Genomic DNA, 26492 nt, shown 5'->3' with positions numbered 1-26492 from the left:
CATGTTTTGTTTTTGATTATATCTCGCACAGTAGAGAATGAGATGACGAGGTCCCTGCCATATGTTGGTTCTTGTGCCTCTTCTTGATTTTACACTACTGGCCATAAAAATTGCTACACCAAGAAGAAATGCAGATGATAAAAGGCTATTCATTGGACAAATATATTATACTAGAACTGACATGTGATTACATTTTCACGCAATTTGGTTGCATAGATCCTGAGAAAGCAGTACCCAGAACAATCACCTTTGGCCATAATAACGGCCTTCATACGCCTGGGCATTGAGTCAGACAGAGCTTGGATGGCGTGTACAGATACAGGTTCCCATGCAGCTTCAACACGATACCACAGTTCATCGAGAGTAGTGACTGGCGTATTGTGACGAGCCAGTTGCTCGGCCACCATTGACCAGACGTTTTCAATTGGTGAGAGATCTGGAGAATGTGCTGGTCAGGCCAGCAGTCGAACATTTTCTGTATCCAGAAAGGCCCGTACAGGACCTGGAACATGTGTTCGTGCATGATCCTGCTGAAATGTAGGATTTCGCAGGGATCGAAGGAAGGGTAGAGCCACGGGTCGTAATACATCTGAAATCTTACGTCCACTGTTCAAAGTGCCGTCAATGAGAACAAGAGGTGACCGAGACGTGTAACCCCATACCACCACGCCGGGTGATATGCCAGTATGGTGATGACAAATACACGCTTCCGATGTGCGTTCACCGCGTTCTCGCCAAACACGGATGCGGCTATCATGATGCTGTAAACAGAACCTGGATTCATCCGAAAAAATTACGTTTTGCCATTAGTGCACCCAGGTTCGTCGTTGAGTGCACCATCGCAGGCGCTCCTGTCTTTGATGCAGCGTCAAGGGTAACCGCAGCCATGGTCTCCGAGCTGGTAGTCCATGCTGCTGGAAACGTCGTCGAGCTGTTGGTTCAGATGGTTGTTGTCTTGCAAACGTCCCCATCTGTTGACTCAGGGATCGAGACGTGGCTGCACGATCCATTACAGCCATGCGCATGAGATGCCTGTCATCTCGACTGCTAGTGATACGATGCCGTTGGGATGCAGCACAGCGTCCCGTATTACCCTCCTGAACCCACCCTTTCCATATTCTGCTAACAGTCATTGGATCTCGACCAACGCGAGCAGCAATGTCGCTATACGATAAACCGCAATCGCGATAGGCTACAATCCGAACTTTATCAAAGTCGGAAGCGTGACGGTATGCATTTCTCCTCCTTAAACGAGGCACCACAACAACGTTTCATCAGGCAACGCCGGAGAACTGCTGCTTGTGTATGAGAAATCGGTTGGAAACTTACCTTATGTCCGCTCGTTGTGGGTGTCGCCACCGGCGCCAACCTTGTGCGAATGCTCTGAAAAGCTAATCATTTGCATATCACAGCATCTTCTTCCTGTCGGTTAAATTTCGCGTCTGTAGCAGGTCATCTTCGTGGTGTAGCAATTTTAATGGCCAGTAGTGTACATTAAATGTTGAGGTGTGGAAACAGCGTCCTTCGGACATGCGACGACAGATGTGCAGGATAGCTGCATCGAGTGATGGTGCACCACTGCCACCATATTCGCCTGCCACGTCACAGTGGAACATCTCTCTGCGACGTGAGTGGTCGGCAGCTGGTCCTCCACCGCCCTGGAGCAACCACTACTGGCGCACAAGTGTAGCAGCAGTGGGTGACTCCGAGGCAGACACACCACAGGCCTGTTCCATTCCGTGCCTCGTCGTTTGGAGCGTCTTACGGCACCGAGTGGGCTGCTTAGCATCGTCGTTATGTGTGGGAATCACACACATACAATGAGGTGACAGAAACGGAACAGCGATATGCACATACACAGACGGCGGCACAAAAGTATCAAAGGGCACTGCATTGGCAGTGCTGACATTTGTAATCAGGTGATTCATGTGAAAAAGTGTTTTTGGCGTGATTATGGCGGCACGATGGCAATTAACAGACTCTGAACGTGGAATGGTGGTTGGAGCTAGATGCAAGAGGTATTCCATTCCGAAAATCGTTATATAATTTAATATTTCAAGGTTTACAGTGTCAAGGGCGTGTCGAGAATACAAAATTTCAGGCATTGCCTTTGACCACGGACAACGCAGTAGAGCAGCGGTGCTTACTTAGCGTCGTCAGTGCTAACAGACAAGCAACACTACGTGAAATCACAGCAGAAATCAAGGGGGGCGGTGGCGAATGTGTCCATCAGGACAGCGCAGCGAAATCTGACGTTAACGGGCTATGGCAGCAGACGACCGACACTAATGCCTTTGCTAGCAGCACGATATCGCCTTCAGCGTCTCTTCTTGGCTGTTGACCATATCGGTTGGACCCTAGACAACTGGAAAACTATGGCGTGGTCAGATGAGTCCCGGTTTCGGCTGGTACGAGCTGACGGTAGTGTGCGAGTGTGGCGCAGACCTCACTAAGCCATGGACAGAAGTTGTGCAAGTTGGTGGCTGTGTTTATGTGGAATGGAGTGGGTCCTCCGGTACAAATGAACCGACCGTCGACTGAAAATGGTTATGTTCGGCTACGTGGAGATCATCCGTAGCCATTGATGCACTTCAAGTACCTAAACAACATGTAATGTCACCGGGCCAAAACTGTTGGAAGAACATTCTGGATAATTCGAGCGAATGACTTAGCCATCCAGATCGCGGACATAAATACCATCGAACATGTATGGGACATACATTTCGAGTCATCAAAAAATACTACACCAGCAATACTTTTGCGATTATGGACGGCTGTAGAGGCAGTATGGCTCCATATTTCTATGGGGGACTTCGATTTTTTGAGTCCATGCCACGTCCAGTTCCTACACAACGCCAGGAATAAGGAGGTCTGACAAGATATTACGAGATATCCCATGATTTTTGTCAACCAAATGTACATCTTGAAGGCGTCTCTTTAAGCAGCTAAGAATATTAACCACAGCCCCACAGCTCATTTATTCAGTTATGAAATTTGTTATCCAAGTAGTCTAAGTTTGAGGGCAACAGAGGAGTTTACAAGTACTGTACAAGAAGGAAAAATGGTCTGCATTGCCCTTTGATGAATGTAACTTTGGCACATAAAGGGTGAAGTATGCAGCTATATAATTACCCACGGAAATTAAATGCCTGACAGCTAGAAGTGTTTTAGTATGTAGATTAAAGATGTTCGTTCTTAAAGACTCCTCCTCCACGTTAGACGAACTCTTGAATAAAAATTATCACTCATTTATCCCAAAAAACCTGCAAAACTTCATAGTGTAGCCATTTACTTTTCATTACTTTATTTCTCATTTTTTGTGTGTTCCGTGTCTTTTCATACGTTCCATATCATAACGTTAATAGAGAATATGATCTGTGGAACAGGGAACTGTTTAACTATATGGCTAACTAATACTCAGAGACCGAATCACCCACAGTTCTGTGACCTTAGTCCTATGTTTTTTGTTTCGTTCCTAGACTGTGGTATTAAGCTATCAGAAGTCATATTTCATCCTGGGTATATAGACTAAAGAACAAAAGTGATGTAGTCGGTTCTATTTCCGCCTAGTCATAACACACACGTTGAAGTAATGATTCATGAGAAGAAAAACTGTCTTACCTTCCTCAGCTCCGAAATATCTTAAAGATGATCTCTTACCTGTAACGAAAGAAACGGGTTTAATTAACATCACAACGTTTTATTTTTCCGGAAATCAAATTTAATGCTAGTGAGGTGTAATACCTGCTTTAATAGTGAAATCACAGTTTTTTCTATAATGTGGATTTATTGTGCAACGAAAAATAGAATACAAGTCAGCAGCTTACGCAAGTATTTTTCGCCATTTGCTCAAATATCTCCTAGGTGGGTAGATCAGGTAACTAACGAGGAGGTATTGAATAGGATTGGGGAGAAGAGAAGTTTGTGGCACAACTTGACTAGAAGGAGGGATCGGTTGGTAGGACATGTCCTGAGGCATCAAAGGATCACAAATTTAGCATTGGAGGGCAGCGTGGAGGGTCAAAATCGTAGAGGGAGACCAAGAGATAAATACACTAAGCAGATTCAGAAGGATGTAGGTTGCATTAGGTACTGGGAGATGAAGGAGCTTGCACAGGACAGATTAGAATGGAGAGCTGCATCAAACCAGTATCAGGACTGAAGACCACAACAACAACATTGCTGATACTCGCAGTCACATCATTCTTTTTCAGTCAATCCATCCACAGTATAACAGTGAAGATAACGCGCCAAAAGCGGAATATGGGGCACTGGAAATGAAATTATTAATTACACTACTGGCCATTAAAATTGCTACACCAAGAAGAAATGCAGATGATAAACGGGTATTCATTGGACAAATATATTAACTAGAACTAAAATGTGATTACATTTTCGTGCAATTTGGGTGCATGGATCCTGAGAAATAACTACCCAGAACAACCACCTCTGGCCGTAATTACGGCCTTGATACACCTGCTTATTGAGTCAAACGGAGGTTGGATGGCGTGTACAGGTACATCTGACCATGCAGTTTCAACACGATACCACAGTTGATCAAGAGTAGTGACTGGCGTATTGTGACGAGCCAGTTGCTCGGCCACCATTGACCAGACGTTTTCAGTTGGTCAGAGAATGGAGAATGTGCTGGCTAGGGCAGCAGTCGAACATTTTCTGTATCTGGATACAGGACCTGCAACATGCGGCCGTGCATTATCCTGCTGAAATATAGGGTTTCGCAGGGATCGAATGAAGGGTAGAGCCACGGGTCGTAACACATCTGAAATGCGAGCAACAATGTCGCGATATGATAAACCGCAATCGCGATAGGCTACAATCCGACCTTTATCAAAGTCGGAAACGTGATGGTACGCATTTATCCTCCTTACACGAGGCATCAGAACAACGTTTCACCAGGCAACGCCGGCCAACTGCTGTTTGTGTATGAGAAATCGGTTGGAAACTTTCCTCATGTCAGGACGATGTAGGTGTCACCATCGGCGCCAACCTTGTGTGAATGCTCTGAAAAGCTAATCATTTGCATATCACAGCATCTTCTTCCTGTCGGTTAAATTTCGCGTCTGTAGCACGTCATCTTCGTGATGTAGCAATTCTAATGGCCAGTAGTGTACATGGTTTTCAAGTTCTCCTACATCATGGTTTCTTGTGGCAGAATCCATAACATGCAGCAATTGTAACAACAAAACTTGTAATTTTGTTTTTAGTAACACATTGACGACGGCATTTAGGCACAACACAACGAAGTAATCCCTGGAGGTGAGGAGGGGAGAAATTACAAGGGAAGAAGAGAAAGAGAGAGAGACGTAACGGGGAGAGAACAAGTGAGAGAAGGAGGTAGTTTGAGAAGGGAGGAACGGAAAGGGCGAGAGTAGAGGAAAGGGAGACGGAAGATAGATAGATAAATAGACAGAGAGAGAGAGAGGAGAGAGAGAGGGAGGGTAGGAGGGAAGGAGAATCGGGGAGAAGAGGGAGCAGGATTGAAGGAAAAAGTGAGAGAAGGAGGAAATGTGAGAGAGGACGGGGCAGAGTTGGAGAGAGCAGGGAAGACGTTGAGTAGAAGACAGCGAGATGGAGAGAGACTGAGCATAAAACGCATTAGCTTGTGATCAGCCGTTGTGCTATTGTGGCTTGAACAGTCCTACTCTTTTCTTGCAGAACTTCCCGCTGCACTACTAATCGAGGTTCAAGACGTGAGGTTTGCGGTGTTCCTTTCGAGTAAGACCGTACATTGGCTGTAAATTGCTTACTTAAACACTTATGAGAAAATAATTCACGGCCGTACAGCAGTATCTCTTTGTTTAACAAGCGCAACATTTCCACAGACTCAACAACAGGTGACCTCCACGGGGCGGACGCGGGCTCTCTCTGTCTTCGCATACCTCTACAACTCGTTGCTCCAAACTGAGTTCGATCCTGCGACGCTCGCTGAGACGTATACGCTGGTGGTCCGTCCGTTTCCTGCGTCAGTTCCTTGTGGCTGTAACCAATATGTTCCATCTTCTTATTCAGATGAAGTGCGTGTTACCGTAAGGTTGACCAGTCGGTCAACCCATGATCCTTGATGGTAGTTCTAAGTTCTAGTGGACTGACGACCTCACATGTTAAGTCCCATAGTGCTCAGAGCCATTTGAACCATTTGGGTATTGACTTATCATTAGAATACTAGAACAGTACCTGCATCATAAGAAACTTCTTAATCGTACCCGTTTGGAGTTTCAAACTATGCTAAATGCTGTCACTGATGCTATTATGCTCACATATCCAGGAGCTAGAGATGTCTCTCTCACACCCCGTTACCAGTGATCCCGGCTGGTTTGCCCATTCATTTTAAGTGACGTCAACTTCCAGTCAATAAAAATAAAGAAAAAATGAAGAATCTTCGTTGTTCCCTTATGGATCGTGGGACAACGGCTGGCATGAAGTTATTGATGCAATTATTTACCAACAGCCGTATGTATCGTAGAAATTTATTTTATTTTACGAACTTCTATGTGCTACCAGTTTCGGCATTACATTGATGCCATCTTCAGGCCCCATTCGTTATAGTCGTAAAGTCGTTATACACAGAAGGAGCCATATAACTGGATCTGTGAATCAAATCGTTCTGCAACAGCTCTTGGAGGCCAGGCGACACAGTCTGTGTCCATTTATATGGCTCCTTCCGTGGACAGCGATTTTACGACTATGACGTGTGGGGCCTGAAGATGGCGTCAATGTAATGCCGAAACTGGTAGCACTTAGAAGTTCATAAAATAAAATAAATTTCTACGATACATTCGGCTGTTGGTAAATTATTGCATCAAGAAGAAAAAAAATGAAGAAGGTTTTAGATCATGCTGAAAGTGGAAGAGGAGGTGGGCAGTGAGAGAGGGGGGGGGGGGGGATGGAAGGAAATGAACATAGGGAGGGGTACGGAGAATATGGACAGGAAGAAGGGGGAGAATGAGATTGACAAAGTGAGGGGAAGGAGGAGATGGTGTGTGTGTGAGAGAGAGAGAGAGAGAGAGAGAGGGAGGGATAGGAGGAGATTTGAATGAATATTCGATTCCCATACATATTTAGCAGTTACTAAGCACTGCCGGGTTCACAAGTTTATTTTCAGTTGCAAGTCATCACACGGCTCCATTCACGCCATCCACTACGAAGGAAAGCCAAGATAACCATTTAGATTTGTCGAAGTGTTCAGGAAATAAAAGGGGTACAAGTTTCAGGTTGACCCCCCTGTGTTCATTGCCGATCTTTCAGCACTATACTGTATTACTGTATACAAAACCTACTCGGTTTTAGCTGAGGGTGCAGCGCTCGGACTCCTGTATGTCGGTATTCCTCGAGAGAGGTGCAAAGAAGTTGGAATTCAACGCCACTTTCAGTCACTGTCGTGAATGAAGGCTCATGTTCGTAAACTACCGCGAACTTCAAACGAATTTCTTCTGACTGCACATTTCGAAAATCGGTGCAAACAAAATTATTCCCTAGATTATGTTGACGTACGTCGTTGCGTCTCGTGTACCAGCATAACAGAAACAAGATCTCGCCGCGCTCTTTTCCACCTCAGATCTTTGCGGCGTCCGGAGAGCGGCTTCGGTGGCGGCTGGTGCCGTGACGTCAGAGACGGCGCTTCTGGCGGCGACAGGCGGCCGCTGCGCCGTGGCGGCACTGCTGGCTGCGAAGGCGCTCCCCGGCCCGGTGGCCGTCCCTCACTCGGCACAGCAGAGGACGGCGCTATTGTTCCGACACTGTCCCACTGGGGACTTGTCCAGGGCTACTACGTGGACAAGTGAAGTGAGATATTCACTTCACGGTTGAATGTCTGACAACAGCAACGGCACGGTCTTAACTCGTGCAGTCGTGACACTTCCGCTCGCTTCAATAGCAGAGCGCGAGGCGGCCAGCAGGCTTAACCATTGAGTACAGTGGATGATGAATCCAGGCTAAGTCTATATTGGCTTGGATGAGGTTTTTTTTCCAAACAGAGGCGTATTCCTATTCCGCCAGGGAGCGTACTGGCCAATCGCCGTGACCATCGGGATCCGTCGCGTCCAGTATTAGGGGGAGGGTGTGAACCTACCGATTATAGACACCGTGTAAGGTGTCAGGCAAATCCAACACCTTCCATGAAAACCCTGACATGATAAGCAATTCCAGTAGTATGTCACATAGCTCCGAATAAATCGTGACATTAAATTAACCAAAGTAATACGAGTAACGAGTGAGCAAATGCAATACCACAGACTAACACGAGAATGCCTAAATGCATGTCATACCTTCCCACCGTGAGACAGACGCAGTTCCGAGGGGAGAAACGAGAACAGAAGCCGAGAGCAGAACCGTGTTAAGTTGAAAGGCTCTACGATAAGGGACGGACACCCACGTCGCCAGCTAACCGCTAGGACCACCCCCCAGCCCATGTTAAAAGCTAGAGCCCTCCAGAAGAACAGTATAGACCTTACGATAACACTAAAAGGACCACACCAGCCGCAAGTTTTAGCGTGAGACTTTTTCGCGTCTCTGTTACGTTGCAAACTTTAAAAACATTGCCCCACCACGAAAAGTATAACGTTTCTCATTGGATAGACAGGATTTTTGTAGGCGGAGCTTAAGGTTAACATTGAGACCCTGATTGGTCAGATGAAAACACAGCCAGATAGTTTTTTTTAAACCAACTTCGGTAAATTGTTAGTAAGGAGAAGTTAGGAGAGAGTTGCTTCCGAGACGGCGAGGTGAGCGAGCTGTGCTGCCCGCCGCCCCCGACGAACACCGACAAGGCAATGAACGCGCGCGATGCCGCATAACAGCGCATGAAGCTTCACTCAGAACTGCAGAATTCTCATCTGTTACACCCCCGTTTTGCGTAATACTAGTGTCGATCGTCAATTAAAGCTCATGGTTTTCACATTTGCTACGTAAGTTAAAATGTGAAACGCGATGATTTTTCTGTTATATAATTACTGAGAAGCCACATCAGCCACTGTAATTTACGACAAGTTAGATAAGTAATTAAAGATAATTGAGGGTCACTGTAGACCATTTTGATAGTTTTCTCTTTTGTGAAACTTAATTTAAACCTAGATTGTAGATGTGATATGGCATAGGTCACCCTTTGATCCATTGTAGAACGTGGAAATCCATTCAGGGAATATTCGTTCACATTTTTGGTGAACGCAGTTGGTTTTTATCATCCTGTATTAAAACATTTCCTTTTCTCAATAGTGCAATTTAAAAAACAATGTTTTTTGAGTAGAATAAAAATTCCAATGGTAAACTTTGAGAGGCACCCACATGCCTTGCTCATACTGTGGCATCAAGCAGTCAGGCCTGCAAGATGAGTGGTCTGCCAAGCGAGTGGATTCATTCTTATTTATCGAGTAACATGAACTCTAGTACTCACACTCAAGTTACAAGTTATCCTCCTATACGATTAATACGCAACGGAAACACGGATCTGACTATCAGTAATTTACAGAACTCTGACTGTACACTACGCACTGGCAATACCACATTTTCTTTTTGTCTTTTATTTAACGGCTTTTGTCAACACGTGGCCACCGCACACATTATAAATTCGGGACATTATGACAACATACAATTCGAAGTAAAAATCCACCAATCTTTTTCTTTTCACTCTCTTATTTATTCCGATAAATCCTCTACCCTAAACACACAAATTCTACAACCTACAACAATAACACATGAGAAATTCCGCCCAGTGGGCATGGCTTTACAATGGTGAATCTCTATATTATGGTCTCGTAATTATTTTTAATGCTACAGTGCACTTTCTGGATAGGATGGTGGATCTTTTATTATACCTCACACTTCGACTCTCACAATCATCATCACTAAACTTTCCTCCAGACCGAGCGGTACTGAAGGATCAAGCATAACCCACTAATCTTTTGAAACTACCTCGCTACTCTCCCATGCAAACCACACATACCCAAATTACATGACATACACCACACTACAACATGAAATACTACACAGAGAATAGCCACAACATTATCACTTTCAGCTTTCCCACTTCAATTAATATTTATCCCAGTTTCACACGACACTGCCCCACTTCATAATTCTACTTTCCTACTATGAACTCTGGAGATATTTGCACGTCTTCCTGTGCAATGCAAGCCAAGTGGCGTTGCTGGATAGACGGCCGACTCACCTTGCTTCTCTCTCAGAGTTTGAATCAAGCGTCACATGGAATCATATCACGCAAAGTAATATTAAGAACATCACACACGCGAGTCCTCAACTGATACCATGGACGAGTACTTCTCTTGATCCTTTGTCTCATACACAGATTGAGACTCACACAGTACTCACCACGTGGAAGTACTCGTCTCTAATTTCAAGTCCTGCACACGCCATTTCTTAAATATTTCAACTTATGGTACACACGCTATTTCTTAAATATTTCAACTTATTGTACACACGCTAGTAATTCAGCTTAACTTAAGCACACGGAAGTATTTCAACTTATTGCTACACGTGGTTTCATTGTGACCGTTGGTCACTTCCGAAGATTACTACAATCCCTTTAATATTACCTGCCTGACATTTAATTCTCCCCACAAAAGTTCCTGAAATTGAGAAATTATTATTTCAAACTACTCTTAAATATTCCACATGCATACCATGTCTCCACTCTTTCGTCATTACGGAGCACAACTAAAACAGGTCTTAACAGCACAAGATCCAGCGGCAGAGTGCCGAAACATGGCCGTTCTGTAGGTCCTCTCCCATCTCTGTCGAGGTGGGGGAAGCACCTTGCCATCGTATTGGTCAGCCACATTTCAGGCGCTCAAAGCTCTGGTAAATTTCATCTCTTTGGTCCCACCAAAGGTGGCCAAAGGATCGACTCAAAGATGATCACATATCCACATTCACTATCTGCGGTTAGCAGACGACAATACATTCATTCATTTCACAGATCTCACCAAACTGGATGTAGGGATTTATTTTGTGGGAGTGCATATGTGATCAATTACATAAATAAATTGTCATTCTTTCCCACACTGGTATCTGGCTTCGCTGTATTAATTGAAATTGAGTTATTTTACAAAAAATATGTGTTGTTCTGACAAAAATAATGAAGTATGTTGTACCTATTTTCAATGTCGGGCGGTACTGTACCCTTTCAACTTAACTGCTTTTTCGACGTTATTTTACCAGCTAACTAAAAATAGGAAAGCCTTGAATCCCTTACACTAAATTTAGTTAGTATTAAGATTCTTTACAGGGAGTGCAGTGCAGTGGAGCTGGCGTTGAAATCATTAAGTATTTGGTTATATCATCGCTAGTCTCACTGAACTCTTCTGAATTCTACATGTCATGTGTGGTCTGGCGTCTCCTTACCAGCAACAGGTCCCAGGTTCAAACTAGTCAATTCCCTAAAAAACACGCTCAGAGCGTCGTTGCGCGAAAGTCGTAGGGAGACACGACGTAGAACAAACAGACACCACACAGAATGTTAGAACCGCACACCAATTATGACTCAGTAGTTAAAATTTATTAGTAGAAAATAGATTCTAGGATATTCTTAAAAGACCTGCAGCGATTTTCCATTAAGACCAGACGAGTGCCAGGGGCACGCCCACTGGGATTCGCTCGGTGGGCACAGCCAAGAGATAGTAGGTTTGTATTTTGCTGGCACACTTGTAACGCTGCAGGATGTAGCTTAGTAGAGTAGATAGTGTAGTAGGTTAAATAGTAGGTCAAACAGTAGGCATGCCCATAGAGTAGCTAACCTTCCATCCTGTAGTTAATACTAACAATAAGTAGATAAATGTTTGCTAAACGCTGCTTCATAATTATGACTTTTTGTATGTTGCTTCGACCCACTAATGTTTCAGGTGGTGGGTTACTATGTACAATATTTGTGGCGGCCAGATGGATCGCCAAAATATCGTTTCCGCCTCTCGCGCAGGCGCAGAGGCCTGGACCCGGGTTATGAAGCAGCCGCCAGGTTCATTCAGCTCTGGCGTGATTGAATACCTAGCGATCGCAACTGAAGATGGCGGCCAGATGGATAGCCGAAATATCGTTTAGTGAAGACGAACATATCCGGCACCATATCCCTGAAGAGCATAAACACGTGAGACGCCGGGAAAATCTACGGTATCACATCAGAAGTGTGTATAACTAAAAATATCGATACTTCCTGAAAACTATCGACCTAAATCGTGTCCCCAATGTTGATACACTACTGGTCATTAAAACTACTACACCACGAAGATGACGCGAAATTTAACAGACAGAAAGAAGATGCCGTGATATGCAAATGATTAGCTTTTCAGAGCATTCACACAAGGTTAGCGTCGGTGGCGACTCCTACAACATGCTGACATGAGGAAAAAAAATGGTTCAAATGGCTCTGAGCACTATGGGACTCAACTGCTGAGGTCATTAGTCCCCTAGAACTTAGAACTAGTTAAACCTAATTAACCTAAGGACATCACAAACATCCATGCCCGAGGCAAGATTCGAACCTGCGACCGTAGCGGTCTTGCGGTTCCAGACTGCAGCGCCTTTAACCGCACGGCCACTTCGGCCGGCCACATGAGGAAAGTTTCCAACCGATTTCTCATACACAAAACAGCAGTTGACCGGCGCTGCCTGGTGAAACGTTGTTGCGATGCCTAGTGTAAGGAGGGGAAATGCGTACCATTACGTTTCCGACTTTGATAAAGGTCGGATTGCAGCCTATCGCGATTGCGGATTATAGTATCGCGACATTGCTGTTCGCGTTGGTCGAGATCCAATGACTGTTAGCAGAATATGGAATCGGTGGATTCAGGAGGGTAATACGGAACGCCGTGCTGGATCCCAACGGCCTCGTATCACTAGCAGTCGAGATGACAGGCATCTTGTCCGCATGGCTGTAACGGATCGTGCAGCCACGTCTTGATCCCTGAGTCAACAGATGGGGACGTTTGCAAGACAACAACCATCTGCACGAACAGTTCGACGACGTTTGCAGCAGCACGGACTATCAGCTCGGAGACCGTGGCTGCGGTTACCCTTGACGATGCATCACAGACAGGAGTGCCTGCGATGGTGTACTCAACGACGAACCTGGGTGCACGAATGGCACAACGTCACTTTTTCGGATGAATCCAGGTTCTGTTTACAGCATCATGATGGTCGCATCCGTGTTTGGCGACATCGCGGTGAACGCACACTGGAAGCGTGTATTCGTCATTTCCATACTGGCGTATCACCCGGCGTGATGGTATGGGGTGCTATTGGTTACACGTCTCGGTCACCTGTTGTTCGCATTGACGGCACTTTGAACAGTGAACGTTACATTTCAGATGTGTTACGACAGGTGGCTCTACCCTTCATTCGATCCCTGTGACACCCTACTTTTTAGCAGGATAATGCACGACCGCATGTTGCAGGTCCCGTACGGGCCTTTCTGGATACAGAAAATGTTTAACTGCTGCCCTGGCGAGCACATTCTCCAGATCTCTCACCAATTCAAAACGTCTGGTCAATGGTGGCCGAGCAACCGGCTCGTCACAATACGCCAGTCACTACTTTTGATAAACTGTGGTATCGTGTTGAAGCTGCATGAGCAGCTGTACCTGTACACGCCATCCAAGCTCTGTTTGACTCAATGCCCAGGCGTTTCAAGGCCGTTATTACGGCCAGAGGTGGTTGTTCTGGGTTCTGATTTCTCAGGACCTATGCACCCAAATTGCGTGATAATGTAATCACATGTCAGTTCTAGTATAATATATTTGTCCAATGAATACCCGTTTAGCATCTGCCTTTCTTCTTGGTGTAGCAATTTTAATGGCCAGTAGTGTATATCGACAATATTGAAACATTCGTCCGAGACGTCGGGATTGCGCAATTTTGTTTTCTTTAATGGGTGTTCCCCAATTCCAGTAACAGGGGTTGCAGAGCTGACGAAGCGGTTACAGTTTCGATAAGCAATCCTAGTCCGAAAATGTACTGTTCGGGTGTAAAACGTCTCACTTCACGGCACGTACGCAGTGAGACCATGCGCTGTGACCTGTGTGCTGCGCATGAGCCCACGGCATGATCAGTGTGTCCGATACTCGTCGTCGTGTTGTCTTCAATGTGACGTTTGAAGTCCAGAGTCCGATGAACACACAGTCAACCCTCCCAACTACCGACACACCGCTTCCTCGCAGCCGTTACCGTAGTCGCACGAAAACGGTATGTGACGTCGTAATTACAACAGGGACTTGCGACGGCGCCGCGTTCCACTGTGAGGGAGTACCGTGAGGAGACAGACTCGAAAGTGGTCCGATCTCCAAATTTATTTTACGCTCAAACGGTCATTTCTGGATATGGATTCCTCTTAAAAACTATATCTAGTGAGTACCGCTACGCCTAATACATCAATGTCAAATGCAGTACCGTAAGCAGCAAACCTCAGCAGATTAACGCACAGGATGGTCAGATGAACACGTTAGGCACACAACAGACTCACGAAAAAGGCAGCACGTGAAGCGATCTGATAACAACGGAATACTACCGCCACATGCCAGTTGCCAATAGCGGAAGCAAGAGCGTCAGAGACGAACCCACAAAGAGTTATTGTTATGGGGTAACCGCATCTGTGCAAGTCCATTTGGTCGGCTGCTTAATCTACAATCTTTTATTAGGTAGACGATCTGTTTCGGAACACTTCAATTTCAGTCATCTGGTGTAAACACTGTAATAATAAAAATATTCTGTGACACGCGAATGCGAGGGGATCTTCAAGTCTGAAACAGCATATAAGAAACTATGCGCCTAATACTTCAAAAGTAAAACAAATAAAAAGAGAGAACAGGATGTTACTTATAAATAAAATCACTTAATGATCTGAGAGCCGGCCGCGGCGGTCTCGCGGTTCTAGGCGCGCAGTCCGGAACCGCGCGACTGCTACGGTCGCAGGTTCGAATCCTGTCTCGGGCATGGATGTGTGTGACGTCCTTAGGTTAGTTAGGTTTAAGTAGTTCTAAGTTCTAGGGGACTGATGACCACAGCTGTTAAGTCCGATAGTGCTCAGAGCCATTTGAACCATTTGAACCATTTTTGATCTGAGGCCATCCTTACTCCAATGTTGCCATGGAACCAGTGGCTCCTGTGAAAGGAGTAAAAGGGATCTAAAAAATCCGTAAAAAAATGTGCACCACGTCCGGACACCGAAAGTTACCAAAATAATGAAACATGTAAAACGCAATAAAAATGGAGGCTGGAGAATTCACATATTGCGGGGTACAGTAGGGCATCGATTATCCGAAGTGATTGGGGGACAGGAGTGTTCGGAAAACTGGTTTGTTCGGATAATCGAACTGTACATGTTTATTTGCCAAAAAGAAGTACTGTACACTAAATTTATTCATAAAAACAGGCATCTCTTTTAGTATTACAAAGTAACATACAAAGGCAACTTCAGTAGGAATATATAGTATGTGGCACAGTTTATTAAACAAAAATATATACATATTGCATACGCATTTTGCATGAACCATACACACAGTATACAAAATTAAAATTGGATAAAGTGGTTGCAGATTCACCTTCTTCTAACCTTTTAATAATCTAGTCTTGTCCCTCATAGAAAGGACAACACGTTTACGTTTAAGGATTTTATATCGTCAAGTTCACTTCTTCACGCAGCAGCACACAAGTGGTCGTAACAGAGAACAGAAGGTGACTGCCTGCAACGTGAGAAGCTCTTCCTGGGGGCGCTCAATCCTTCAAACTGCGCGGGGCGGCACGCCTCAACTCTACGGTGGCACAGCTGTTGCTGTGAACAGCTTTGATACTGCCGCTACTTCTACTGCCAGTGCCAAGCCGACAGAAGTGTGATGATTGTTGACACACAGCGACTGGCGGCTTGGCCGGTCAGCAGAGCCTTGTGAAGGCCCCATTAGAAGCAATGTTCTGCCAGCTGTGGGCCAGTGCGGCGACGACTGTGGGAAACTTGGTTTGGGAGTGAGGGGGATGATGGACGGTAGGGAGGGAGAGTAACAGGTACGAGCGAGTACACAGTTCGGTTAAGCGGTCGTTCGGTTGACCGACGTTCGGATAATCGACGCTCTACTGTACTACTTAAAAAAATTACATAACAACCGCTCCCCGTACAGCGCGACCAGGAACAAAAAAAAAAAAAAAAAAAAAAAAGGAAACTGTGCATTAGCATGAGTGCTGTAGCACATGACACAAGTGCAGGCGTGGTACGAAACAGTCGTGAGGCTGGTGACTTGTTTAAAGAGGTAAAGCGGAAAGTAGTAGCCGAAAGAAAAGGAACCACCACAACATTAAGAAGGAATCAGACATGTACATTTAAAAAAAAATCTTACATTATATGGCTACCTTAATCTGCTGGTAAGTAATTAAGTAAACTATTTTTATGATATAGGTCTCTTCGTTCATTAACTATATCGCGAGGATCGCTATTGAGGCAGGTTGAAAAAGATAGACTGTGAGAGGGAGCGGTACATTTATACCTGCGTATGAAAAACCTGTTCCCTCGAAAACTCTTCTTCATACCACCTTTGTGTCACTGGTCTCATTTGTACTGAGATTGCAGTACAAGCGTGGTGCCTAGTTGCTTCCTCCGCCCTGAGTGGAATGCATAGGTTCTAATTAATGTTCACCAACCTGCAGTGTTCTGCAGTTGTTGTAGCCTGCGCAGATAATAGCACGTGGGTCGTCAATGCTTTATCTTGAGGTTGAGGAGTTGATTTTATGTGAATAATTAAATTTCCAATTAGTTTGTTTGTGCGAGATGTCACTCGCATTTTATTAGCAGAATACGAGAAACTACACGTTTACATTCCACTTTATGAGTCACAAATAATCTCCAATCTCCACATTTTCATAAAAACGAAACAATAAACTGCGTGTTTGCGCAATTACTACCAAACGGTTCTCCATGACATGTCTACATAACGAGAAATTGCCAATAAAGTCTTATCTGGCACCGACAGCGGCAGACAACATGTCTGACCTCCGACACTGCCGATCCACATCTGATCTTACAGCCGAATCACTTCGCCCACCATCCAAGTTAAGCGCAATCCGAAAATCTCCGAAGCGCTTCGTCTGCCTTTTCGTTTAGAAGTTGTTTATTATTCTCCTGATTATTAACACTTTTGAAGTAATGGAATGATGGCCTGCTACTGAGACATTCTTTAATATGAAAGTAAATACGCTGTTTAGTTTTTCTAATATTTGTAGCAGGAGTAAACCGTTTTGGCGCGCTACTTCCGAACGCAGCAAGCAATCGCGGAAAGGACCACAATTTAGGCTGTCTTTCTCACGATACCCGTACCGAATAAACCATCTATCGGCGGTACCCCACACCACGTTTCGTCAGCTTGCCACTACTGCCTTCTCAACTGCTCTAAACAGAGGTCCTAGTAGCTGTAAGGCCAGAAATAGTGCAGAATAAAGATTTCTTAAGATTTCTATTTCTCCCCGAACACTGGGTGTCCGACCTTTCTCTGTAGTGTGTAAAACAGTTAAGTTATCGCTAACCTGTTGCAGTTGATGCTGGTTGTCAGTGAAACGCATTGTCACAGCAGATCTGGAATTAAATAGTTCTATAAATCTCGTATAAAAATTCATGCCTGTTGAGCCAATGTATCTGCTTTTTCACAGTCGGCTTGAGGGGTAATAACCGCTATATTGACAAGGAGACAGTTCCATATTATATCCTGGATGTTGTCAAGCCCACATATAGATTTTTGGCCGATCCTGAACTTATAATGTATGTTCATGACAAAACCGAGAATCCAAATGAAATTCACTCTTATGGAAACGACACCCTAAAACCACATTTTCGTCTGTTACAGTTGTCAGAATTGCAAAGTATGGTGCAATTCTTGCATTTAATGAAGGGAACGTAGGGAGGATGGAGGAATTAGAGAAAATGGGTTTTACGGTAGGAAAATGTAAAAAAAAAGAAACAATGGGACTTAACATCTGAGGTCATCAGTCCCCTAGAACTTAGAACTACTGAAACCTAACTAACCTAAGGACATCACACACATCTATGCACGAGTCAGGATTCGAACCTGCAACCGTAGCAGTCACGCGGTTGCGGACTGAAGCGCCTAAAACCTCTCGGCCACCGCGGCAGGCAGGAAAATACCACTCAAGACATTTAGGCAGCTTAAAAGTCAGTTGAAGACCTGGGGAAAAAAAGAAGGCAGAAAACAGGAACCAGAAGAGAAGCCTTGAAGGGAAAAAGGACGCTTTGTACAGATCTGGAGCCTCCTGAAGAGGTGAGATAAAGAAAAATTTTCGGTCGGCATGGCAGCACGCAAAGGGGCAGTGAGGCTAGAATACGCGCGGGGCCGACGAGAAATATGCGCCACCCCCCTCGGGCAACGGATTGTGACGTCACACTAGTCACCTTGTTCGCCACACTTTACAAACGCACAGCTCTGTGCAGGGCTCACTGGAAATCTATTCGTAGCTCATTAGGTCCGCACTAAAGGTCTTATACTGTGTGCTATCAAGTGCTTGCATGCATTTAAATGGGTACTCAGGGATTATTAACTTGTTTGAAATAGTTACTGGCTCCTCGCCAGATGGCTGCTGGCACTCGTAACATCTGAAGTGTCACGTGCTGTGACGTACGCCTAACTGCCTGACGGGCTTCGGGAGCTGTGGTCGTTAAGTCCTGCCCGGAGGCGAGCACAAAGGGTAGACTTGTACGGTCGACATTTGCGCACGTGCAGCACAAACCGTTTCGACAGAGAAAAGCCAATACGCCATGTTAAAGAGGAAGTAAAAGCTATTCTGGTGACAGGCAGACATTCTCAGGAGATAATGTCTGTGGGAAGGTATAGCACTGAGCAGATTTGTTTAACTGCAACCCAGTAAATAAGTAATAACTTTTAGAATTTTTACTACTCAAAGGAGATCGAGCTATGAATTTGCAGTACTCATTGATGCCCATCGATTGAGCGATTCACATGTAATTAACTAAGCTGCGAGAAACACGATGATTAAACTTTCGGTTAAAACCAGCATTTCATTTTATCCAAGACAGCTATGGCAGTAACAAGCTAGTATCTGTTGGCAGACGTTATTACACGCAACCTGCGGCTTTTACATTGTAAGATTTATATTTGTAATTATCGATTTCAGTTAACTGTTTATAAATTTGCAAAGTTTTGTCTGTAATTCGAAACTGATGAGAGCTGCGAAAATTCTGATTGCAACAGAGCAAAGGCCACGCAAATTCCTATAAGATACGAGTGTCATACACGCCTGTGCTGTAATTGAGGCACAGAGATCAAACACTATTTTTATTATTGCTGCTAAAATTTGCAACTATATGAAATTAATTTGTAGGTGAACTACAGAACATAGAATTAAGTATAAGGTATCAGTTTTATTAAAAATTTTAGCGCACGTCTAATGGAACATTCAGATTATTAGTTGCATTTGTATATAAAAAAATTGTTAGTGGGGCTGCTGCCAGCATGAAGTCATTAAGCGACGCAGAACCTTGGATTTTCCGGTGATGGGTTCAAATGGTTCAAGTGGCTCTGAGCACTATGGGACTTAACCTCTGAGGTCATCAGTTTCATAGAACTTAGAACAACTTAAACTTAACTAACCTTAGGACATCACACACATCCATGCCCGAGGCAGCATTCGAACCTGCGACCGGAGCGGCCGCACGGTTCCAGACTGTAGCGCCTAGAAGCACTCGGCCACTCAGACCGGCTCCGGTGATGGGGTGCACCTTAGACTTAGAAGGGCGTCTGCCACATTTACCTTTCGCACTGTTTCGGATGGACTGATAGAAGCAAGACCTATGCTGTTCTGACCAGTGATACAGTCACACACTTTTCGGTGATAAAACTTTTCGCGCCTTGAGTGGCGAAGTTTTCAAATATTTTGCTTCATTTCAGAACGGACGTAGAAGACATTCTGCAGTGGTCCGGACTCTGTTTCATATCTGCTGGTTGCTCGGCACTTGTATTTTTGCGGCAAGCCGATTTTGGAGTCTGAGTTACTTGCAATGAGTCCGATTTTTAACTCAGATTGCCAATTAGCACTTTACTTTCGTCACTGATCGGCACTGCAGCACGTGTCGATTAGACTAGCATTTATTTTTGTGTGTGTGAAATCTTATGGGACTTAAGTGCTAAGGTCATCAGTCCCTAAGCTTACATACTACTTAACCTAAATTATCCTAAGGACAAACACATACACCCACGCCCGAGGGAGGACTCGAACCTCCGCCGGGACCAGCCGCACAGTCCATGACTGCAGCGCCTGAGACCGCTCGGCTAATCCCGCGCGGCGTTTATTTTTGGTTAGTGTAGAGAGTGTCCTAACATTGATATTAGCAGCGAACACTGTTGTGAATTGGCAAGACAGCCAACCCACTATGAGAGGAAGCCGAAAGGCACGCGTTTTAGCTCACGCAGGCTGGCGTGAGGTCTGGAACAGGACAAGGAAATTAGACTTTAGAAAAACGGACGTAGCTAGTGGAATACTTAACTTTAATCAATTAATGATGAGCGTCGCTCTTGACTGTACATGACTCAGTATCAATAGTAACTGGTAATGGCGCCTTGCTAGGTCGTAGCAAATGACGTAGCTGAAGGCTATGCTAACTATCGTCTCGGCAAATGAGAGCGTATTTTGTTAGTGAACCATCGCTAGCAAAGTCGGCTGTACAACTGGGGCGAGTGCTAGAAAGTCTCTCTAGACCTGCCGTGTGGCGGCGCTCGGTCTGCAATTACTGATAGTGGCGACACGCGGGTCCGACGTATACTAACGGACCGCGGCCAATTTAAAGGCTACCACCTAGCAAGTGTGGTGTCTGGCGGTGACACCACAAACACTGCCCCGGTGTTTTCCAGTCGTTCTGTTTATCATGTTTATATACTGTGTTTGCCAACCTCTGTATTGGGGTCTCGAACTAAACTTCAGACCACTTAATTATGTACAGTTTGTCACCAGCCTACGAAACTGAGTGTGGTATTAAGAACAATAAAATTTATTTGTTGAATTTATCTGTCTGTAGTTGGGCTATATTATGTAGATTTGCTGCAGCTATGACCAACATAATGTTATTTTATATCTAATCGGTAAGCCAGAGTGAGTTTTCTAATTTTAATTTCATAAAGCGACAATAACTGGAAGGAAATAATTATCCTCTAAGGCAAAGTATAATCGGCTCTCTCTTCCTACTGTCGAATGCGCCATTTTGTTTTGGCTCATTTAGCGTTGTGTTTCAGTATTCAATGTGTAACGCGACTGCAAGTTTCTGTTTGGAAAAGAACCGAATAATTAATTACGTGAATGTATTTTTTCGAGGAGGTGATAAAAAATGTTTACACCTCTATCTGAACTGCTGTGTTTGGCACCGGAGGTCGCCTGATCTGATATCTTTGATCAGCCGAATAGCCGGAGAACGTCTTCTTTTAATCTGGCGGCGAAGCAGCAATTTCCTACAGACAGAAGGGCCGCCAGAGCAGCAGAGCGACTAATTAAATCGTTGGCCGGCCGCTATCCGACAGATACATCGGCCGATAGCGCGAGTCATTTGGTGGAACGGCTGGCGCTCTTAAAAATACTCCGCTGTGACGTCGGTCGTAGAAAGACAAGCAGAGAGAGAGAGAGAGTGATCGGAGGGGACGAGAGAGGGACGGAGAGAGAGAAGGAAAGGGAGAGGGATTGGAGGGAGGGGCGTGAAGGGGGCCAGTGCAGCAAGTGGTGTTATCAAGTGGCGGAGTAACGGGCTGGTCATCATACGAGTTAACCAGCACGTGGTGAGAGGACGCTTTCACGTTATACCCCACTCGGCGCCACGTACAGTGTGCTCACACAAAGCTGACCGATGGAGTTCATCTGGAACTGACCAGCAACAGGATTCGTCAGCTCACTGGTACCAGCTACGGAATCTGAGCGACATTACAATTGTCCGCGGTACGCCTCTCCCGCCACTTCTGCACAAGGTCGTTTTATGCAGACCTCAATATTATATCAGACCTTCAAAAACCACGGGCGGTCATTTTCATATTCTCTCGTTCGCTAAGTGCAAACTATTAGTCCTACAGAAAAAACGAACAGGACCTTTTCTGTAGGAAATATAATGCAGCTAAATTTTTTCAAGAAAAAAGTACAAAGGCCGTCAAACGCACTACCAATCCCACCCTTAGCTCCCATCGCTCTGGCCTTCGAATATAGCACCGCCACTGTACTAATATTCGCGACTGCACGAATTGCTTTTCAAATTCGACCTTTCTGGTTTTCACTAACTGGCCTAGTTGTGCCACCGTCTATAAAGACGTTTGTGTAAATTGTACCTAACAGTCTTGTGAATTTTAACGGCATAAACTAAAAAATTACATCGCTGTACCCGTCAGGGCCTCTGGTGAAGAAACTACTGTGCTTCTAATGGTTAAGTTTGGACTGAACTGTCAATGCAATTAATTTCAGCGTATCGTTTGCACAAGTCGCTTTCCTTTCATTACCCTCACGGGCACTTTTAATAATGAAACTTCCTGGAAGATTAAAACTGTATGCCCGACCGAGACTCGAACTCGGGACCTTTGCCTTTCGCGGGCAAGTGCTCAACCAACTGAGCCACCCAAGCACGACTCACGCCCTGTCCTAACAGCTTTACTTCTGCCAGTACCTCGTCTCCTACCTTCCAAACTTTACAGAAGCTCTCCTGCGAACCTTGCAGAACTAGCACTCCTGAAGGAAAGGAGACGAGGTACTGGCAGAAGTAAAGCTGTGAGGACGGGCCTTGAGTCGTGCTTGGGTAGCTCAGTTGGTAGAGCACTTGCCCGCGAAAGGCAAAGGTCCCGAGTTCGAGTCTCGGTCCGGCACACAGGTTTAATCTGCCAGTAAGTTTCATGTCAGCGCACACTCCGCTGCAGAGTGAAAATCTCATTCTGGAAACTTTTAATAATGTTAACCAAGTAGCTCAATCAATAGAGACGAAAACATTCTAATATCGGTAACTGTTCGTGTAGTCGGAAATTTTTGTACAGTGATAGCAGGGAGTGCCACGAACAGCTTGCTAAAAATCGTGACCGGAGATGGGTTCACTTTGGGAATGGGGCTGCGTTTTGTAAAGGGACGTCCTCCTCTAGCATTACTTTTCCTCAACACCAGCAGTCGATACCAGTAATATTTTTCGAATTTTGGACACATCAATATTATCTCCGATGTGTCTCAGAAAAAATTCATATAATTTTACATACGATACGGTATGTTTCAAGTTAAAATTTATGAAAAGGAATTACTTTGTTTTCATTGTTACAGTCGATATTTACTAGCTCTGAATATACAGTTAAAATATTTTCAGTTATTACTATTATCAATTAGGCAAACTAGTACTGTTTATTATGTTTATTTCTGGATTCATTTATGAAATAATAATCGAACTTATCAGAAATTCATTTGTCAAGTGTCTGATGTGATCGGACATATTGTTGTATTTTGGGCGAACAACGTAGTTTCGCCGTTGTTAATGTGAAAATTCAAAAATGTGATATATTAATATTAACGTAAAAACGACAATTGTGCAACGACGTTCTTTAAAATTATGAAGATCAATTGAACTATGAGAACCTAAAACGTGAGAATTTCACAAGAAAAGATAAGTACAATAAATAGTTTATTGTAATCTTGCTCCTGTCAAATCTTCAAATAATATGTTACCACAGTGGACAGTAGCAGCAACAACGAAGGAAGGGGGGGGGGGGTTGAATAAGTTTGAAGGAATAATAGTGTTGTGATGAATTGTCTGGAAAGAAGCAACATGAGGGTAATGACCACCTGCCTCACATAGGGATGGGGTGAAAAAGGGATGACGTAGAAGCAGAACTCAGCAACTTGTGGAGCAGGGTCAACCAAATTTTGTATGCACATGACCTATTATTCTTAATATTTCAGTACAAACACTGTGTTGTTACTATTGCAGTAGTTGCAATTAGGCGTGGGTGAGAGAAGCCGTGAAATGTAAAAATATTAGTTAAGGATACTTTAGAATCCAGAATTTTGAAAGTCGCTGGGCGCATTAGTGATACTGCCGATGACGTTCCATCACTGGCGAGGAGATGAGGGATGTCTGTGCATAGACAGTGACGTATCAGCAAATCTCTGTGAAACTGTTTCTTCATGAATCATTATTTGTTTAAAAATATTGTGGGAGTAATATGCCCCTACTGCCCATAGCGGTTTGAGTGTAGACGAGAAAGGATGACATATAAAAATGTTCGAAGTCGACCTCTTGATTTTTCTTTCCTGTATTTAGTTGATTTGGAATACTTTGAAAGTATAAAGCGCAATCAGTGTGTTAACGCAAAGCGTCGACCCCGCCGCGAGAATGACCAATGAAGCAAGTCATCGCGCTTCGGGGCCGAAGGTCATACCGCAACGGTGAATACGAAAGGCATAGTTGAGGATCTGTTTGAAGCCGCGTGGTCTGAAACGGCGGAGAATCGTACGGTTGCCAACGGTAGCCCTTTTTCTCGAAACGACAATTACTTACAGTCGTCTATATGCCTCAAACGAAAAGGACTTCTGTCTCTCAGATTTGCAGAAAGGAGGAAAACGAAACTAATATCGATCGAACGCGGGCGAAGACGTGGACAACAAGGTAATTCTCGATACAACCTGAGATAAGTCGTTGGCAGCAGAAAAAGAGAGCAGCACACAAGAGCTACAGGAAGAAAACTTTCTGACATCCAACAGACAGGTTTGCATAAAGTAGAATTTTTAAAGAAGTGCAACTACATAAGTTTATTTTAGGAGTATACCTATTATCATGCATCAGGATCACTAGGCAGGTTTCGGGCGCAATCTCTACCAGCGATAGGTACGGATAGCTAATATTCGGCGGGCTGTAGTGGCCGAGAGGTTCTAGGCGCTTCAGTCTGGGAGCGCGCGACCGCTACTGTTGCAGGTTCGAATCCTGCCTCGGGCATGGATGTGTGTGATGTCCTTAGCTTAGTTAGGTTTAAGTAGTTCTAAGTTCTAGGGGACTGATGAAGTCAGATGTTAAGTCCCATAGTGCTCAGAGCCATTTGAACCATTTTGAGCTAAATTCCTCCGAAACTGGAAGATACCGCGGTGTTTTCCTAAACATAATGCAATATTGGTTCCAAAAGTAGAATGTGATGAAATGTAGCCAGTGGCAACAACAATTACACGGTATTAAAACATCAGTGATAATAATAATAATAATAATAATAATTATTATTATTATTATTATTATTAGGTGTAGCCTTGTATGTCATTGGAACGTTGACGAAAGGTAATTCGGACAAGAAGAAGATATAAGCTAATTATTATTATTATTATACGAAGAGATGTTATTAGACATATGTATGCCGTAATAAGAATCGAGAGCTCTATGGCGACAACAACTTTCTTTGGTGTTTAGCAGTCTAGTATAGCAAAGCTTTTTTCCGACATGATCAATTTCCAGCGTATCCTTTGTCTTTATTCCGAAGTAATTGACCAGTTAAGGAGGTAAAAGGTTGCTAAGGACGTCAAGTTGTTTTGATATCATCTCCTCATCTACGTTAGACAAATCGTATTCCACTGAGACCGCGGGAAGAGGTATCTGGGGCACAGAAAGAAGTTACGGATGCACCTTTAGTTGCAACACAGTGAAATAGCTTAACGTTGTGAAGTATTATTGTATTACAGTGCTAATATTACTTATAATGTAATCTAATATATTAATCCTAATTACTGTGATCCTAGGGAGAGTCAGCCATGACAAAACTCTTCCACCTGGTGTGGAAGATATATGTTGCAGGTGAAATACCCTAAGACTTCAAGAAGACCGAAATAATTCCAATTGCGAAGAAAGCAGCTGCTGACAGATGTGAATATTATCGCATTATCAGTTTAATAAGTCACGGTTGCAAAATAATTCTTTCCAAAATAATGGACAAACTGGTAGAAGCCGACCGGGATAAGATTAGCTTTGATTCTGAATAAATGTAGGAACACGCGAGGCAGTAGTGAGCCTATGACCTATCTTAGGTTTGAGAAAGGGAAACCCACGTTTATACCATTTGTGGATTTAGACAAAGCTTTTGACAGTGTTGACAGAACAACACTCTTTGTAATTTTGAAGGTAGGATGTATAAGATACAGGGAGCGAACGGACTTGTGTAGAAGCCAGAGTCCAGATACATGAATGGGCACCCATGCTTGAGGAAGCAGTGTGACACGTTAGTAGCCTATTGCCGATTTTATTCAATCGGTACACTGGGCAAGCAATAAACGAAACAAGGAGAGCGAATAAAAGTCTAGGGAGAAGAACTAAAAACTTTACGGTTTTACGATGACACTGTAACTTTGTTGGAGACAGCTAAGGACCTGGAAGAGCAGTTGAATGGAATTTTTAGAGTCTTGAACAGAGATTACAAAATGAACGCAAACAAAAGTGAAATAAGGGCACTGGAATGTAGTCGAAGAAAATCAGGCAATGCAGAGTG

The sequence above is a fragment of the Schistocerca piceifrons genome, chromosome 10 (genome assembly GCF_021461385.2).
Source record: "Schistocerca piceifrons isolate TAMUIC-IGC-003096 chromosome 10, iqSchPice1.1, whole genome shotgun sequence".
NCBI classification, from domain to species: domain Eukaryota; kingdom Metazoa; phylum Arthropoda; class Insecta; order Orthoptera; family Acrididae; genus Schistocerca; species Schistocerca piceifrons.
This window is presented reverse-complemented; position numbering follows the sequence as displayed.